The 14,627-nt window shown below is 38.3% G+C and overlaps 1 protein-coding gene across 1 annotated transcript in view; it reads left to right on the forward strand.

Moving 5' to 3' along the window:
• Nucleotides 1-1,065: 1,065 nt before the first annotated feature.
• The window catches only part of LOC110380788 (uncharacterized), a 41,233-nt gene continuing 27,671 nt past the window's right edge, over nt 1,066-14,627 (forward strand). Inside the window, exon 1 of the mRNA XM_064040137.1 lies at nt 1,066-1,247. The gene's annotated coding sequence lies outside the window, so the exon portion shown is untranslated. The remainder of the gene's footprint in view (nt 1,248-14,627) is intronic.

Raw genomic sequence — 14,627 nt, forward strand, 5'->3', positions numbered from 1 at the left:
TTCTCTACTATCACTATGTAGCAGAGTCCGTATGGGCATATTATTTAATCAAAAAGAGCATTCATGGACTTTCTCGTTGACTCTTCTCCATGAGACATTTATAACCGTGCTGGAATGGCCTATTTGAAATAAAAACACGTTACTTCAATTTTGTCTTCTCGGGTTGAGTTTGATCTACCTATTTGGAGTCGGTTCAATATCGCCTTCAAATTAGGGGTAATAACAAAATGCTACTCATTAGCAGTACACTCGTGGGCCGGTAATCGAACCCGCGGTAAGATGGTGGTGAATAAATCATGTCTGAGCTGAGCGCATGGGAAACTGCCGCCGAGACCACCTGTCGCTAGCGGATGGTGCTATGCTGTATGTAACAATAAAATATACAGATATACAATCTATTTACTTTCTTTCTTTGATAAAGCATTGTTGCTTAGTAAACATCGGCCTCATCTTGTTTTATAAAATGTCTAACGTGTTTATGTTTTTGATTTCAATCGATTTGTAAAACAAGTATGTATCAACTCTCTGGGGACAGGATAATTTCATATACAGCCATGCTGTAAGTTAGTATACAATCTTAAATATCAATTAATTTTATATTACAATTTTGCATCATTATTACTGAGTAACAGAAGTGTAAAAATAGCAGCACAATAGTATTAAAGCTATTTTTTTGTTATTCAATTTACGCGCGACTCAGGCGAATTTACAAAAAAATATTCAGTTTTTTATGATTTAAACTGCTGTCCAACCCAAGAAGAAATAATAATAAATATCGGGACACTTGTGATCGAAAATGAAATGTTGTCATGACAGGTGAATTTCTTGCCATGACTCAAACCAACACCTAATTCTGATTGTCGCACCACCAAGCAATGCAAACACTACATTTAAGAACAATAGTGTTGTCCCCAAAATATTCTGACACAATGGCGCAGTGATATCACTTTGGAAGATTTATAAATAATCTATCGAGACAATGGGATGAATTCTTCAGTGTCGCATGAATGGGTCCCAAAGCTTTCACGCGTGCATCCGTCAAGCCGAAGCTTGGGCAGTCGGTACTCGCGAGGTAACTCCCGCGCACACCGCACGCGCGCTTCGGCTCACGTTACAAATTTGAATTATTCAAATGAATAACAAACTTTTTTGACTGTCTTATTTTTTTTTGTGCTCTGTGGACTAAATTCGAGTGTAGTGATTGGATTCTAATTTTGAATATATTGGATTTGTCTCGTTTACGTGTTGTAAGTATCGATTTTGTTTTATTAATTAATTAATTACTTTTAAGTTTTACTATATACAATTAATATAAAATTAACTAACTAATACTCAAATTATTTTTGGATATACTTATGTATTTTGTTATTGATAATTTACTGATAATTACTTTATCTATTAATCGAAGTTTTGTATTTCCTAACATTGTTAGATATTAACTACGCCTACAACAAATCCATATCAATTAAAAACTTTCTTCGTAAAAAACTAGGTAATCACTTAACACCTCACTTAAAAATCGATTAATCTTTCCTCGTTATAAGAACAATTGCCGCTCCATCGATTACAGTTTCGCGTCACTAGAGATCAAGGTCGCGGCTTCGATTCCCGCGGTGCCGCATCTCACATCGCGTCGATATGAAATTTAATTAGTGGCTTTGTTTCTAATGAAGCGTTGATTTTATCGCTTACGTCTCTAATCCGAAAAAGAAATTGAAAGAAATCGAAGATAGTTTCTAATATTCTTGAAGTATTGGGAAGCGTGTGAAACTACGGGAATTACAATAGGATGTGTCTACAATTTTCCATGAATGGTTGTCTCATAAACTATACGGGAATGTTAGAAAAGCTTTGAAGACTTTACTTAAGTTATAACGGATCCTATTGTCGTCTTCTTAACTGCTCACGACTATCCTGCACGGAGTGTATAGGGTTTGATTCCCGGGTCGGGAAATCCGTAATCGCTATGCGGGTTAGAAACTCTTACAAATCAGCTGGGAATCTGGAAGTTGGTGGTGTTACACCCCCGTGCCTGTGAGGACACGTAAAGTCGGCGTTCCCAAATGCTACTCATAAGAGTCGTTGTTACAATTTCATATGAGAGGCGATTTATTGAGTATATGTAGCATGCTTGCAGTTTTTTTTTTAGTCTAACGGATGCACAGCGGGCGCTTATTTGTATAGCGCAACGATTTTGCATGCTATTTGCTTACCTTATCATACTACATAAATAATAGCATTGCAACAGTAAACCGTTGCAATAAAACGCAATCCTGACTGTAAAATATGAATGTGAGTTTGTCAGTTTTACAATTTCATCAAACACTTAAAACGTTCAAACGAAATCAGTGGATCCTAGATAATCTTACGGCCTACTTTTTGCGGGTAGCATATTATCCGCTAGCGTATATTTCTCAAGCGTGTGAAACGAAAAGCACCTAACACCATATAATTTTAGAAGACATACAACTGTTTGTAGATTTCCATGCAGTAAGTAGAAACGATTAATGTCCCACACTGGACGCTCAAACGAAAGCCTGTCCCGTCCAGCTGGTTGTAGCATTTCACCGCCATAAGGCCAGGCTTAGAGCATTTAAACACCGGAAACGCCATGAGCAGAAACCTCTTTGCGAAACAAACTATCAATTTACCCGCGACAGGCGAGGAAACAACAAATAGTGAGCTTAATCAAGCATTTTCTACCACAGCATTATGACAAAATTCACAAACACAAGCTGAAACTTGATGTACAAACAAATGTACTATCAACTAATGACATGCATCATTCTTCTAAAGCAAGTTTTCATACAGACAATCCAATACAACAAGATCGTAATTAGGTGCACTCGGTTCAGGAGGCAGTTTTTGTTTTGGCAGTTTTCAACGATTTTTAGAAAAACTACCAACCAATGGTATATTATATGAATGTCATCCAAAACGATTGGCGGTCTTTTGGCAGAGCAATAGAAGAAGTCACGGTAATAGCGTCTCCTGTTGGTTGACTGCTCTAAGCTACTATAGTCTCATGAGAAGCTGGCAGATGTAGAAAGTACTGCTGGGCGTGTGGGAAGCTGCTGATGATTTATGATGTAAATATTATAATCGGAGGTTATACAACTGGTTCTGATTTTGAGTAAGATAGTAGTTTAATTTAATGTTGGAATGTGGTGCTGTGGTGGTTGAGTGGTGATGCTGTTCAGATATAATAGAGGTATACTTAAAGAAACATAATGCAATTATTTAACTAAGTTTTGTATAATGAAGAAGTTAATGAGATAGATGCCAAAAAGCTCTATTTATGATCTTACAGGCTAAATAGGACATTGCCGTAATAGGATTTTAATTGATGATAATAACAGGACGTGGGTCATGGGTTGAAAACAGGGTGACATAGGCTGGATTATTGCGGGCACGGGACGAGGGTGAAATCGCGGGAAGCAGTGTGGCTTTAGTAAGATTATACTGTCTTGAAACAAACTTTTTTAGAGTCTTACATCATTAAGTAAATAGAGTTATCGCCATAATGCCTTCGACTACAAAGCCTGCAAATACACCTAGCAGTAACAAATTAAGCCAAACACAACTTGTTGGTGTAAGATAAGATAACACTCTGAAAACATTGCTTTATTGTCTTGACCGGTTCTAATAAACTTAAATACACAAAATTTCAAATAACATTTTGTAGTTAAGTAACAGTGTGTAGTTTTGTAAAACATCCTTCTCCACAGCAGATCTTCTTGCTCACTTTTTTTTTCAATCTTTTTTTAACCTTATTTCTCTTTGCCCCAACTCAGTTTTACCGTTAAGCTAGTCCTATTCGCCCAGATTACCAAAGCTCCACATACATTATGCATGTTCACCATTTCGCGATGGAGTTCCAATATTCACACCTAGACATCACTGCATACCATGGTGTATTGTCACCTAGTTGGGGAGATCACGTGTTGACTTGGAGGTGCCATCGAATTTAGATCGACTGTTTATTGTGGCAGTAGGTAAGATTTGCTCTTTAATGGGAAATCATCAAATGATCCCTTCTGCTGTGAGTGCAGCGTGTCTGTCAAAGATAAACTTAAAAGTCATCTTAGTACTTGCAAATCATATAAAGCGCCCTAAAATCATTAAAAAAAACCTGAAACAGCCCTGTCAGTTCAACACTGGTAATATTCTTGTGAGCAAAACATAGGCGATATAAGAGCAGTGTAAAGTACCGTTTCTATGGCTTTTCGAGAGTATGTAAATTCGTATAGATAAGAACGTGCGTGGAGAATTTTAGTATCCTTCTGTAGTAAACAAAAGCTTTTTGGTATATTCGTGTCAAGGTGAATAATATGTAGGTATTTATGTTAATCGCTTCGATTAAGATACTAACAATTATGGGCTGTGCATATTAATCTGTATTTAATATCTGGCTTCTGAAAGTAGTTTTGTCCGTATTTTATGTTCCAGAAATATTCGTATATAGAACCTCCTTCTTTGAAAATGGTTTTCAAACATTCGAATATCAATTGGTCTGGTGGCTTCGGAAACCCGCCATTTGTTAAATCTGTCTTTTAAGTATACATGTTTCAATCATATTTACTGCACATCAGAATTTAAGTATACTGAATACATATTATTGAATGAGTACTAAAAAATACGATACTCCATAATCGTGAGTCTGTTACGATAACATGACATAACACAACATAACAAAGTTAACTGACGATACAGTTACATACAACGTTATTCGTTAACCGACAACTGACAGCTGACTTGTCAATAAACGAGTAAGTAACTACATTTCCGTAAAATAAGTACTCGAGACGATTGTGTAATCGATTCAATGATGCACTTATCTTTATTGCTATAATGAAAATTTTAAATTGAAAGAGCTGGGTTTACTTAGCTGAATGTTGTTTCATGGTCTTGTTAAGTCTTGTAACGCAGCTAAACAAGTCCCTCATGTCAGTTCTTATATGTATAAAAAGGTAAGGTACCCGTTTTTACGCTATTTTGTCCGATATACGTAAGTTTAGCATTCGGGTTAAAAATCTACGTCTCCAGGATATCGATCTATCTTCATAACTTCATCTAAAACGATTTACTTTGCTCTTTTTAGTGTAAAAGTGTAACAAACGAAAAAACAGACTTACTTTCGCATTTAAGGGTAGCTTTTTTCAAATTCTGCTAGGAGCAAACATATTTAAAAAAAAATGGTAAAAGTGCAACTTAAGCACCTATTCACTATTTCGTAATCATAGAAACAATTGAGAAAAGATGACACGAAAAATCGTGACTTTTCAGTTTAATTAATGTTTAATTTAGTTAAGTTCAATGTAAAAGTTTTTAATTATTATAACAAGCATTATAAAATGTAGGAAGATCATGTTTTGAAAACTTGTAGTTAATATCTAGCTAGTCGTGAGTTCAGGTCGTGAATGAAACTTAAACCTAGACTAAGTTCTATAGTTTTAACCTGAATGCAGTCAGAAGGGTAATATCATAACATTTTACATGTAGGATGATTCTATTTATGTTACGTTACTTACGTTGTTTTTGACGTTACTTGCTGGACCATTAGGTACCTATGATTTGGTAAATGAAATGTTGTTGTTATTTTGACGTGGTTTTACAAAATATTGTAAAATAAAAGTGAATAAGCTAATACAACATTTTGTAACTTGTATTGTAATATAATTAGATAGTTAGTAGGTGTTGGTATGTCTATGTACACATATTACGTAGAGCGTCGCGGTGACGGATATCCGTCAAAATACTTTCACAAACGTTTCCTTCTATCGCGGAACTAGATATCATTCAGCGACAAATACATAAATGTCTACTAACTTGATATAAATTAGTTCCTAAGTTTCTTGTCCATGAGTTATATGTACACTAACATTAGCCGTTAGGTAAGTAGGTCTTAAGAGGTAAAGTTTATGACTTTGCACGTAAATATCGGTTCTGCTTGTGATCTCTCTCCGGTGGTCGTGTCGGATTACCTTCCCACCGGGTGCAGGGAATGAAGTATCTGCTACTTATGTGCTTATTTGTACTAGGTACAATATGCCATGCGCAGCTGACTGGTCTCCTTTTTTGAAAACAGCCACTGTAACTGACAAATTAAATCTCTGCTCGATTAAGCTTGATTAAGCTCGATATTGCTGATTAGCTAAACGGAACTGATTTTCTATTGGCAAATAATTTTAAGTAAAAACAGTTATGTATGACCAACTAGAGACTAAAATCTACTACCTACCCCACAAACTCACCATCAAAACCACATTCTGTAAAAAGTGACCTCTTCACATAACCATTATCATAATTGACACTCGTCAACAATAAAAGCCTTAATTTTCGTCACCACACGGTGACAGGTCAGCCCGTTACCATGGCAACGAATAACAACGGTACTGCATAGTTTTGGTCACACCGACAACCTCATGTACATACGATGGTATGCATCTCACGAATTACGAAATAGAAGTAAGCTTCCTAAATATTATATTTTACGTTAACTAAGTTAATATTGAGATAACTGTGATATTTGAATGTGAGTTTTTTCCTAACTGTACTTACCTACCACAAAAACCGAATTCTCAAAACACTGAAAGGGACAGAATAAACTTTTGTCGTGGCTCTAGAAGCACTAGAAGTCGGTGTCCACGAGTCTGTTGCCCATAGTATTTACTTTGCCAACCAATTTTTTAAAGCAATCTGTCGAATTGAGGTTTTCAATCATTTATTGAAGGTCGGTTAAAAGGACAAATTATTGGAAGAAATCCTTAATTACTAGTCTGCCAAGAAAGGCTATGTTTTTTAATTTGATTCATGGTAAATAGTTCTCAAAAATTAAATTAACTGAATTCTAGGCTGTATCTCTAGTACATAAACCTATTTACCTCAATAAGCGAATAACTTTCGCCAAAACTTCTTACGTCATTATATTGTAAATCATTTGCATTATTATTCCATTATTATGGATTTTATGTCGATTGTATATCCGAGCATTTAAGCTGTCAATCATTTCCTGTGATCAATTTTATTTATTAAGTCAATAAAGCCAGTTACGACAATTTATTGAATGAAATTTATTTTGTCTCAAACGGGTTAGCATTCATTTGATATTTGATAGACATAGGTATTATATATCGCCTTCAAATTGCATATAGTTTTAATTATACATCTCACTTTATGGATAAATGTACCTTCTACGCATAAAACTACAGCAATCCATCAGTATTAACATATTTATAAAGACATCCACCAATGGATCATCTTATAGCCTAAGATTATCAAGAAATACTGCTATTAGCTTGAAGAACTAATAACTATCTATTTAAAGTCAGATAGTTGAATATCACGCCAGATGATTGCAGGCAGTGACCCACAAATTAACAGATGTGCTAGCGTTTGGCGAGAACTCATAGAAATGGCGTCGATACGACACCCGATTGTCAATTGTCACTGCGGTACAGTTATTATTTTGTGGTGCAAGTGTGACTGTCGTCACCTAACCCTAATTATTATCAAATAATATTAATTTGTTTAACAAGGCGCCACGATGACGGGCCTCTTAAGAACACATTAACTTTCTATTTTATGGGTAGGGATATTTGCCGGCTGACATGGAGTGCAATAAAAACTTAACAAAATATTTTAAGGGTCTGAAAGGTTCTCACAGCAAAGCAATCAAACATGTGCTAAGCAGAACTTACAAGCCGATGCCAACCGTTAGGGCAATTAGGACCTTGAGACAAAGGACTCAGTATTGAATAGAAGTGCACATGTGCCAAATCCCAAATGGACCCCGACAACGATACTTAGAACAATTGAGAATGTGTACAAAAAGACTAATAAATCTATCTCGTAACAAATAAACCAATACGTGAAATAGGACCTTAAGAACAGGGTGGAGTCAGCGCCGAAGGTGGGACTTGCGAGGATGTAGGAAGGGATAGCAGGCCACAAGGGTTTTGAGGGAACTGAAATGGGGCAGTCGGAGCTGGGTCACGAAGTGTACTAGTAACCAAATACTGTAGTCGAGTCTAGTAGGAGTCTATATTAAAGATATAATTGTTTCTATCAAGTAAGTGATGCGGGAAGAATGTGTGAGTATCGTGTTTGGTGATGGTCCGGTGAGTAAGACGAATACAAGTTACTGTGAGCAGATATCTGGTGAGTGATCCCTATTATTACATTGGCTCCAGGTATACCAAAGACCGTGACTGGCATCCCAAGGCTGTTATTTCTAATTACTTTGATATCTGAACTTAATTATAGCAAGGCGTAAAACGAGACTTGGCAATAAGCGTAATGATACTGTGCACTGGCGTAAGCGTAAGAATACTGAGCTTTGATTTATGTATTGCGCTTTTAAATATATGTATCTGTCTGGCATATTCTCTCTTGGCTACATTGAGGTACCTCTGACATGCGTTTGGTTATAGGGAGGCGGAGAGGCCTTCTACTACACTTGCATTAATAATACACCTACACACCCACAACATTGCCGTGGACTAGGGCATGAATACTATCATATCGAATACACATTTAGAAGGCAGAACCGCATTGACAGATCGCAATATATTTACTAAACGGCACTAGCCGTATGCCGTGCGCTATCTATAACTATACTTTGTCTTGTACCGGGATCCAAATGAACCAAACGCTAGTTAAAGCTACTTCTCATGGACTGACAAACCGGCAGCTGGCCTTGTCTTGCATTTGTTGTACGCACTCTTCCAGGGAGGGGGGTAGGCTTCACCAACCAAGCTAAAACTGAACGTTAGACCCGTCCCGAGGGGCGCTAGAGATCGTGTCGCGTCAGCTGCCACCATACCTTAGGGCCCATTTTGGATATTAAGGTGGTAGATGGCAAGACACGCATACTGGACAGGCTAGGTTTGGGGATTTGCCGATGCCTGTCAAGAACGGGGCAGATTAAAGGAAGAGGAAGTGACGAAATACCACTTCGGTGTATACCAATAGCGCTTCTAAGGAAAGTTGCCACCGACCGACGAGACACTGCGCTTGCGTTAGATTTGTATATACCAGTAAAGGGTGAATAGGCTTGCGATGGGGCTTAATATGAGCACGCGCCCAGCATGGCTGGAGACTGTCTTGCCCAATGGCAGTTGTACTTCGTAGTACTCTGCCTTAGGGTTGGGTAAGACATTTAGAGCATAGGAACGTGACCGCTAGAATCTTCTGTGTTAGTCCTGGCGGTACACGTACGACATGCCAACTGCCCTGTGGTAGCACATGTCACTAATCGGGGATTGTAGTTTTAAAGTGTAGATTGAAACATACATTGTTGTACGCAAGCGTTATGTATATTTTATGTTAGGTAGGATTGCTACTCCTCTCACTCTCTACTAGTATCTGTAATTCAATTTGTACCCTGCATGTTAAGTTTGATTTGTTTTGCTGACGTCCCGTCTACCCTGTCCCTAGTTTTTAATAGCCGGGACTAATAGTAAAGTTAATGCATGGTCCTCTAAGGTGGAAGAGCGTCCAGTAAGGTGACGAGCTCTACAGGGTTGCGCGGATGGCGGGGCGCAACCTCTTCCCCTCCGGGGGAAGCCTGCGGTATTTATATATGTTAGGAAAAACGAAAATTTTTACAGCCTAGGGTTGTCATGGAACGGTTACATTTGGCGCTGCGTGACCAGGATTCTCGTCATTAAATGTACTGATTCACACCAGTGCAACGAGAATAAAAGATCTAAATCGGTTACTACACAAAAACACAACGTAGATTTGATTTCATACTTATGGTCCTAGACGAGGCATTACGGCAATAAAACAGCATTGGGTTCGATTCCCTGTGATTTTTTGTACAACGTGATGAACTGTGAATTCATATGGCGATGATTACGGTTACGGGTTCGACTCCCTAACAGAAGTGTTGTATAAAACGAGTCATAATAACGGCGAATTTTAGTTATGGGTTCGATTCCCTAACGAAGACCTAGACTCTGGCTAGAGGTGAAAGATGATGGAAGAATTAAGAGAAATATAACTACGGTTATGATTTACGGTAATGGGTTCGATTCCCATATATTACCATGGGTGTGAATTGTATATACTTATTTATGGATGGATACAGTTGGAAATACAGTTATGGGTTCGAGTCCCTAACAAAAATGTGCAGTCTTAAGGTATTTATGTATGTGATTGTAATTATGAAAGAAATGAATATGTGAAATACTAGGACAGAAAAATTTGGCAGATAGCTAGAGGCAGGATGTTGGTTCTTAAATATTAAAATAATGTTGTTCTGAAATTTCACTATAAGTGTAAAACTGTATCAATAAGCGTTATGACACTGCGTATTTGCATAAGCGTAAGGATAGAATTAGTGTAAGAATACTGAGCGTACCTACTTTAAAGAAAAGAAACGTCATGGCTGTACACCCCGCTTCTATATAAGTATATAACGACGTATATAATTACTTTTGGTTTAACTGACGAAGCGACAGCTCCCTCTAAGTTGTATTTACGTGTGATTTAAATATTTATCTTTGTAATTCCTTCACACGCAGGAAAACGATATATTGTGTGGCTATTGATATAGCCTCTGTCTTCTGTAAATAGATACTTGGCTGGTTTTGTTTTAAATTCCAGGACACTAACAGACTTCATGTACGAGACTACATATTATGTAGTTTCGGCATAAATCTGCGTCGTTTGGGTTCAAAGTTTCATCAAAATCGTCGTGAGCGTTCGTCGGCTGATGTACCTACGTACTAGCAGCCCTAGTGTGGATGCAGTTGCGAAGCTAAGTTTCCAAAATTAAATTAATTAATTTAAGTTAATCGATAGTGCTGAATCATATTCCAGCTCGTGATGATTGAATCAATGTGGACATGAGCTATCACGGCTGTGTCACACAGTGTATCTTTTAATGACAGACATATATTGGCATTTCCATTTAAATCGGTTGAAAAAAAAGGGGAGCTGAATTAATGTTTGTTCAATGTTCTGTCTTATTAGTTGATTTACAACCGGCTCTATCCTCTTAGAATCGGAGGGGGGTAAACCCATTTGGGACGAATTTTTACATTCTAATATATAAATTATACAACTATCATTGGATTAACTTCCAATTAGAATCAACTTCTAATTAGTACATGTGCGAACTATTCCAGGATAAAAATGCTGCAATAATTATCACGACGCGACGGAGGCCTAAGTACAGCAGCTGTAGTAGGCTGAGTTGATAAGGGAAGGTAACGCGGTGCCATAATGAAAAGCTCTAGTAGAAGAAACTCTGGTATGTATATTCAACTTATAAGCATGCGCAGATTCTTCTATTAGACCGGAACCAAAGTGATTTCATCAAAACGTTGTTTCATCTAGTAAGAATCTTATTGGTGGAAATATTCCGTTAGGCAAGCCTTATGTTTTAACTGACTGATGCTAGGAGCTCTCCGGCCTATTGTGAAATCTCATACGCTGTACTGCGTCACGCGTCTGATTTTCAGAGGGGGGAATGTGACTGTCGTCACCTAACCCTAATTATTATCAAATAATATTAATTTGTTTAACAAGGCGCCACGATGACGGGCCTCTTAAGAACACATTAACTTTCTATTTTATGGGTAGGGATATTTGCCGGCTGACATGGAGTGCAATAAAAACTTAACAAAATATTTTAAGGGTCTGAAAGGTTCTCACAGCAAAGCAATCAAACATGTGCTAAGCAGAACTTACAAGCCGATGCCAACCGTTAGGGCAATTAGGACCTTGAGACAAAGGACTCAGTATTGAATAGAAGTGCACATGTGCCAAATCCCAAATGGACCCCGACAACGATACTTAGAACAATTGAGAATGTGTACAAAAAGACTAATAAATCTATCTCGTAACAAATAAACCAATACGTGAAATAGGACCTTAAGAACAGGGTGGAGTCAGCGCCGAAGGTGGGACTTGCGAGGATGTAGGAAGGGATAGCAGGCCACAAGGGTTTTGAGGGAACTGAAATGGGGGCAGTCGGAGCTGGGTCACGAAGTGTACTAGTAACCAAATACTGTAGTCGAGTCTAGTAGGGAGTCTATATTAAAGATATAATTGTTTCTATCAAGTAAGTGATGCGGGAAGAATGTGTGAGTATCGTGTTTGGTGATGGTCCGGTGAGTAAGACGAATACAAGTTACTGTGAGCAGATATCTGGTGAGTGATCCCTATTATTACATTGGCTCCAGGTATACCAAAGACCGTGACTGGCATCCCAAGGCTGTTATTTCTAATTACTTTGATATCTGAACTTCATTATAGCAAGGCGTAAAACGAGACTTGGCAATAAGCGTAATGATACTGTGCACTGGCGTAAGCGTAAGAATACTGAGCTTTGATTTATGTATTGCGCTTTTAAATATATGTATCTGTCTGGCATATTCTCTCTTGGCTACATTGAGGTACCTCTGACATGCGTTTGGTTATAGGGAGGCGGAGAAGGCCTTCTACTACACTTGCATTAATAATACACCTACACACCCACAACATTGCCGTGGACTAGGGCATGAATACTATCATATCGAATACACATTTAGAAGGCAGAACCGCATTGACAGATCGCAATATATTTACTAAACGGCACTAGCCGTATGCCGTGCGCTATCTATAACTATACTTTGTCTTGTACCGGGATCCAAATGAACCAAACGCTAGTTAAAGCTACTTCTCATGGACTGACAAACCGGCAGCTGGCCTTGTCTTGCATTTGTTGTACGCACTCTTCCAGGGAGGGTAGGCTTCACCAACCAAGCTAAAACTGAACGTTAGACCCGTCCCGAGGGGCGCTAGAGATCGTGTCGCGTCAGCTGCCACCATACCTTAGGGCCCATTTTGGATATTAAGGTGGTAGATGGCAAGACACGCATACTGGACAGGCTAGGTTTGGGGATTTGCCGATGCCTGTCAAGAACGGGGCAGATTAAAGGAAGAGGAAGTGACGAAATACCACTTCGGTGTATACCAATAGCGCTTCTAAGGAAAGTTGCCACCGACCGACGAGACACTGCGCTTGCGTTAGATTTGTATATACCAGTAAAGGGTGAATAGGCTTGCGATGGGGCTTAATATGAGCACGCGCCCAGCATGGCTGGAGACTGTCTTGCCCAATGGCAGTTGTACTTCGTAGTACTCTGCCTTAGGGTTGGGTAAGACATTTAGAGCATAGGGAACGTGACCGCTAGAATCTTCTGTGTTAGTCCTGGCGGTACACGTACGACATGCCAACTGCCCTGTGGTAGCACATGTCACTAATCGGGGATTGTAGTTTTAAAGTGTAGATTGAAACATACATTGTTGTACGCAAGCGTTATGTATATTTTATGTTAGGTAGGATTGCTACTCCTCTCACTCTCTACTAGTATCTGTAATTCAATTTGTACCCTGCATGTTAAGTTTGATTTGTTTTGCTGACGTCCCGTCTACCCCTGTCCCTAGTTTTTAATAGCCGGGACTAATAGTAAAGTTAATGCATGGTCCTCTAAGGTGGAAGAGCGTCCAGTAAGGTGACGAGCTCTACAGGGTTGCGCGGATGGCGGGGCGCAACCTCTTCCCCTCCGGGGGAAGCCTGCGGTATTTATATATGTTAGGAAAAACGAAAATTTTTACAGCCTAGGGTTGTCATGGAACGGTTACACAAGCTATAGGCAAACAGGCATTTTTGAAGGTGGACTGCGCACGAGATATGGGAACTTATTGACATAACTGTAATATTAAATTAATTTTACCCAAAATACAGGATTATATAAATTACAAAGTAAAATTAAATGCTAATTTACGTAACATCCGTAGTTTTCGTTTTAAAGAGGAAAGATAATAAAAAATATTGAACAACGGTTCTGGGCGTCTTATGTAAAGGTTTAGGATAAACTATTGATAAAAACTAGTATCATTACAAAAGATGCAATTTTTACCTATTTATTATTGACAAGTTGACACACTACTTTGCTATCCTATTCCAACAAACTCGCGACTTGTCATCACTTACACTAACCACGAAACTCATCATCTATTACGTTTAGTCACCTCGGTAGCACATTGCTGTAATTTCAACAAATCGGACGTTTTTATGTAGTTCATTCTAATCTCGTCAACGGTATTATGAGCTTTTTGCGATAACTCTTGGCAAAAACTAAAATAGTATGATTTCTGCAGATCATGGCGAATGTTTTCTTTGTAACAGTCTCGAGGGGACTTTAGAATATTTGAGGACTCAAAACTGTCGCGATACAGTTATAGATGGTTAAGTCCTTGAACTAATTGGAGATTTGATGATAGATGTTTTCATAGGTTAAGTACTAGCCATCCACCGGCGCGGCGGTTCCACCCGCATCCTGTGGGAAATTCTTAGGCACCCTAATAAAACGTTACACGATACATGGGCTCTCTCCTTCTATCTATAGCTATAGTTCTATAGTTTTTGCCATTGTCCTTTTTTCTGCAATTTCTAGCACAAAATTTCCTGCTTGTAAACTGCTTATCAACTTCTTCATGATAAGTTATGCGGTTTTTTGATATCACGAAAGTGTTCACATCCATCGTTTTAATAACCTTCAATTTGTAGGCATTCACAAAAATAGTAGGTGTTGCGATAATTTGTATAATTGGAGGGTAGGCGTATCTTA

Source organism: Helicoverpa armigera, chromosome 21, assembly GCF_030705265.1.
Source record: "Helicoverpa armigera isolate CAAS_96S chromosome 21, ASM3070526v1, whole genome shotgun sequence".
In the NCBI taxonomy this organism is placed as follows: domain Eukaryota; kingdom Metazoa; phylum Arthropoda; class Insecta; order Lepidoptera; family Noctuidae; genus Helicoverpa; species Helicoverpa armigera.